The 6,284-nt window shown below is 36.4% G+C and overlaps 1 pseudogene; it reads right to left on the reverse strand.

Annotated features, from left to right (window-relative positions):
• Nucleotides 1-303: 303 nt before the first annotated feature.
• LOC119356037 lies at nucleotides 304-3,038 on the reverse strand (annotated as a pseudogene).
• Between the last annotated feature and the right edge of the window lie 3,246 nt (nucleotides 3,039-6,284).

Below are 6,284 nucleotides of genomic sequence, written 5' to 3' on the forward strand. Positions count from 1 at the left end.
ATCATGTATGAGTTTGTTCATGCGGCCAAGAGGCCTATGGCTATCCTTACATAGCCTATAACTTCCTCTGTAAAACAACAACATATTATGCATCAGAGTTGCACATAAAAAAATGGTAAGATGTGCCAAACTACAGTTCACAAATTTGATTCTCCCGCACCAAACTCTAGGGAATCAAAGTCAAAGCAACATAGGTGTCCATTTATTGCCCCAAATTTTTTGTTCCACTATGGAAAGATTCTTTGTTGAGAAAATTAAATAACTAGCGGCAGCAAATGTTTGCAACCTATGCATATCAAATCTTTAACTGGAAAATTTGTTTGCAATGATCAGCCCGACATCATCGGTGTCAGCAATTGTTTCCAAGATGGGGATCAGCTCAAGCAGTGAAATGTCAGACGGGTCACTTGACCATCTCTTTATGGGTATCCCATTATTCACCAGTTGCTGGAAAACCTGCATCACATGTGAAAAAAGGGTTTCAATCATAAATTAGAAGTTTTCAAATTCATCTCAATAATATGGTAGTCAATAACACCAAAATCATAACTATTAATAACAACCTCCGTACATGAGTTTGAGAGTAAATTACCTGGGGGGTATTGTGAACTATCGCAACCTTTGCAAAATCAGCTTTAATAATGGTCAGATCCTTCTGATAGCTTCCATCTACCAGACGCATGACTCACGGAAAAAACACCATGATATCAGTCTGTTCTCAGGATACAGTGCACTAATCAGTTGGTTTGCATAAGAACGTATGCTAGCCATAAACACAACAAGCTCAAACATATGAGCTGCCTCTTCAAGGAAGGCGTCCACATGTGGTCTCTTCTTCACGTAGACAGTGTACTCTTCTTCTCCTTGGCGCATAGGGAATGAAAAGTCCGCGCCCTGGTCATACCTTGATGAATGGATAAGGGTGCCTATGCAACAGAAAATGAGCATGCCAATAATCTTAAGTGCATGAAAACAAACGCACATGAGAAAAAAGCGTTTAAGAACTTACCATCAAGATCAAGTGCAAGAGTGACATTCTTTCCTAGGTAGTAATATTGGTACGTACGTCATCAATCTGATCCATGTTAGTAAGATCAACCAATTCCTTGATCCATGAGGAGTATCAATCATATAAAGAGGAGAATCCTCAATTGGGGAACTGGACAGCAGGCTGCAACTCTGACCCGAGTCTTGATTTTTTTCATTACTATTGATGATAGTATGATTTGGTGCTGCTAAAATTCCATCTCCATCAGGAAAAAAGGAAGGTGCTGCTAGAATTCCATCTCCACCTGCAAGAAAAACATGGAAAATCATAACAGAATGGTAAGTTTATAAGTATATAACAATACCAGATTTCTTCTTAATCAGTTTGCTTAATATTAAGTTCCCATGAAGTGCATCAAGTGCTACTTTACCGGTTAGTTATTTTTCCCTAAACAGGTTTGACCGTTTGACGAATCAACCACATCAAGCATGGCATATATATGGTTAGATGGTTTTATGATCAAATTTATTGATCATGTCTACCTTTCTAACAGAAGTAGGAGACACTCACGGTCCATACACATCTCCCCTAATGACGTTGAAAGGCAGAGCAAAGTTTGACAAGCAAATCAAAATTCATTAGATTCACTGTTAATATATATACACAAATTTGAGTTTTTCCGGAGTTAGTTAAGGCTTATTTGGAAACATCTGGCAGTTAGTACAAAACACTCATTAGGTTGCCTCACGAGGAAAATTTTGCTAAGTTATAAACAAAAGTGAGCATGTCCCCGGATTTAGCAGGATCCTCATGGATCAAGGAAAACATAAATTTTTTAACTGATCACCTTAATGTTTTTTGCATTGACGTCACATAGCAACAGATACATCAAAGGATCACTTTCATGATGTAGTTTGCGAGCTTTCTTTCGAAATTTATTTTCATGATCACATTCTGCTAAGGCAAGCAGATCGCACATGATATCATGAATTCATGGTGCAGGAAGTTGTAACTCAACCATTTTACCTTCATTGAGATAATCTTCTACATTAAACTCAGAACTGGCCTGAAAATTAAGGTGGTGAGGAGGTGGACGCGGGAGTTAAATCCTGTAAAAATTACTCAAAATTTAGCATACGAAAGCATCAAGAGTTCCTCCAACATACAGAAATAGAATAATACTAATTGATGACCCTTTAAGGTACAAGCAGCCTCTAACTTCACTGGCAAATCTAACAGGTATAACATATGTATAGTTGGTGTCAGCCTAATTGTGGCAGGACAATGGTGTTTTGTTTTAACAAAAAGTTTGTTAAGGTATAATTAAGATGCTGGTGTAATATAATTTTTGGGAGCAAACCTAGAAAGCAGCGTCTTGCTAAAGGACAATGACTACTTAATACCAAAATTGATCCAATAATGATAGGAATTTTTATATAGCCTTTGCATTAAATACTTATCTTGGAACTGTGTGGCAAAACTGAAATCTAATGGACATGCCAACAACAAAAAAACAGTACCGTTACTCTTTTAATTGGGTATAAATGGGTGTACTAGTCTATATAGTTGTATGCTGCATGCTGTACGTAATATACATACTTCAGTGATTGGAATGCTTATGAAGCATTAACCACAACTTATGTTTTTAATCAATACATTAGAATATACACCTAGCGCATGTACAAAAATTCCATGGACACGTGCCAGAACATTTTTTGTTGTATTGCAAGAACTCCAATATAGCACAAAAGTTTACATGGGTAAATTAACTTTAAAAGCAAACAAACGAATAACCTATGCTAATAAAAACCCTAAAAACTATGAAAACAAGAGAACACGACCTTAAAATCAAGACATATTATCAGAGGGCAGAATATATAAATTGCAATAACAGAAGATATACCAATAGATTTATTTTTACCAATACCACAACCAAAAAATTACTGGAGTATATAGCAGGACGTACCTCAAGCAATTCCCAACATTCTTCACCTACAGAATCGTCGTCTTCTATGATCTCAATAACCTCAGATGCTACCTGGTTCGTCATATATGCTTCTGAAAAAGATTAAAGGATAGTAGATTACAAACATAGCAACACTATGATAGTCTTCATCAATCACACTCGTTCGTACAACAAGAGCATGCCTGGGTACATCTTGTACTAAATACTAATAGAGTTCATCTGAGCATAATATCATTCAGAATGGTAAAATCGATCATTCTTCAACTTTACACAGCCGAAATACATGAACCAACAGAGATAGGTAAATACATGAACCAACTTGGACACCGCCCGGTAGTTTACATAACCCCATGAGCACAGATCTAGATGCCACAACTGCATGCATGGCTAACAGCAGACTTTACCATGAAGGCACGATAATACACAGCGGAACAATTAAGTTCAACACCTGACCCTGGAATTTTCAGGGCCTGGGGCGAAATGAGAATATAGTCCCATTAAATATATTCAAAAATTTCTGACAGAAATATCAAAAGAAAGAGAATTATAGAGAAGCATCCTCTGGAAACGCCTCATCGAGGTCGCTAGTGGCTGATGTGCAGTTATCTCTTTCGTGACTCGCTTCTCAACAAGGTCGAGTGGGGGCGGTGATGGGGCGTACCCATTCAGGGCACACTAGAAGATCTAGCGTTGGCGTAGGCAGGGAGTGATCACACATGATATCAAGTTAAATTGTTCTTACTACCCAACGAGCTAAATTGTGCTTGTATGGGGTGGTGGAGAATGAACTATTTTTTTTCTATGGCTAAACTAATAGCTTGAAAACAAATTTCTTTCATAAGATGTATATAATGAACCGAATAGCAACTTTAATCGGTCTATAAGAACAAAAATAAACGTAGTACACTAGTGCAGAACCGGGCAATAGCACCGGTTCGTAAGGCCCTTTAGTGCCGGTTTGGTAACCGCCACTAAATTGTAGGCACTAAAGCACCCCCCCCCCTTTAGTACCGGTTCAGCACGAACCGGTGCTAAAGGGCAACCACGTGGCACGAGCCAGCTCCGTGGGCACGTAGGGCATTAGTACCGGTTGGTAACACCAACCGGTACTAAATGTTTGGGTGTGTTTTGGTTTTATTTTTTATTTTTACTTTAGTTTTGTGTTTACAATTTAATTTAGTGATTGTTTTACATTATAATGAGTTGTTAAATCATTAGGTGAATGTACCGCAGATTAGTTTGACTGGATGCGTGGATCCTAGCTAAGTCATCAAGTATATGTCATATCCATATTATATATACTTGATCACCTACTTAAGTGATCGTGGTAATATGGATATGGCATATACTTGATCACTTAGCTAGAATCCATCCAGTTAAAACTAATATGCAGTTTCTTTCATAAATGATATAATAACTCATCATCATCATCATCATCATATTAATATAAAAACTCTTGCATCATATATATCATCACCAACGTTTTTCATAGCAAAGATATCATCGAGTTCAACATGGTAATGATATTATAAGCGTTCATAACACCACAAAAGCAAATCACTCTTTGATATTAAGTTCAGGACGAAGAACACGGACATGAGAGGACAAGTACTAAGAGCATGAACTAGCTAATTAATCACTCCTGCTGCTCTTTCTCAGGTAAAATAGCATAGAACATGTAAAGCTTTGCTGATTCATCATATTGGAGCATGCAGATGAACCTGTCTCCTAATCGTGGGTTGCGCTTCTGATTGCTGCCCCCTAGTACTTCTCTGTGATCGTTCACAATTTTGCTCCAGTCTTTTACTATTAAGAATTCCTTGCTATTAGAAATCATGAATGCACTAAAGTGCATTGTAGGATATCTTGGCCTTAAGCTAACAATATTCATGGTACCTTTAGTCTCGATCCAATCAGGCACAACATTCATCGGGAGTCCCTGTTGAAGAACATCGTATAGTAACATACTTAGCAATGAAGTTTAGCTTAAAAAATAATGTATGCAAAAGATGCACCGAGGAGAAATAGTAGAAATCTTACCATCTTTCCTAAATATATGTGACCGTAGTTCAGTACGAACACTATTGGTCGCACATTTTGAGTACTAATATTTCTAAGTGCAGGAAAGAAATTTGTCTTAACAGCATTAAGATCCTCAAGCCATGAAACATAATGACTTGTCTCCTCGCAGTTTAGTTCAGCCCTGGGACAGTGGACGGTCATGTCTACCAAGCACCGGACATGTTTGCTTGATTGGAAGTAAGCTGTCAATATAAATTGAGATCTATTAATTATTCAACTGGTTCAAATAATCTCATATCGAAAACATAAATATGGTTGAGAAACTCACATAATGGTAGAACTGGAGGCGTCTGCACATCGATCCAGATGTCTCTATTACCTTCAATATCATCTTCCGGACGAATATCAAAGGTGATAACCATATCAGGCTCAAATGCATAAGTCTTGCATAGTGCTTGCTAAGTTTTGCATTCAAAATAGGTGTATGTGTCTGCATTGTATAATTTGACGTTGAAGGTATAACCATGCTCGGTCTTCAAGTAAACTCTTTTTACCTCCATAGTTTCGTTAGGACTGAAACGTATCTTATGCAAGACAAAAATTCTTGCATGGCAGGGGATACGCTAGTAGAATAGTGAAAAATTAAAATTAAAAGTTGAAGCAAATGAAGCATAAGTCATGCTTAATTACAAAAAAAGACTTGTCGTTGTGACTTACTGTATCCACTTCGAAGTTCTCATCCAGCTTGATGCTGAAGCGTCTATCATCAACTAGAAAATTTCTGCCGCACAGGCCCCGCTGGTCTTCGCAGTATTCGCACATAATGAAATTGTGTTCGTCGTCAGACGACATTCCTATGTTCATAAGTGAAACATTAAACACTTATTAGTTCTATTAATTCAATTAATTCTGTTAATTCAACTAGTTCAACTAATTAATTGAACTAATTCAACTAAGCACTTACGAAAAATATACCTAATTAATTGAACTAATTCAACTAACTAGTTCAACTAATTAATTCAACTAAACTAGTTCTATTAATATTTTTTACTAAAAATAAGGTAGCTAGTTCTATATAATAAAATGTTAATTAGATAATTAAATCTCATATAACTAAATTAAATATATATCTAACATATAATTTATGTCTAATTCATCTAACATTTAACATTAATATCTAACATATGTTCATATATAGGTGAAACATTAAACACTTACTAGTTCTATTAATTCAACTAAATAAACTAGTTCTATTAATTCAACTAAGCATTTACTAAAGATAAACTAGTTCTATTAATTTCTTACTAA

Source organism: Triticum dicoccoides, chromosome 1A (genome assembly GCF_002162155.2).
Source record: "Triticum dicoccoides isolate Atlit2015 ecotype Zavitan chromosome 1A, WEW_v2.0, whole genome shotgun sequence".
NCBI lineage: Eukaryota > Viridiplantae > Streptophyta > Magnoliopsida > Poales > Poaceae > Triticum > Triticum dicoccoides.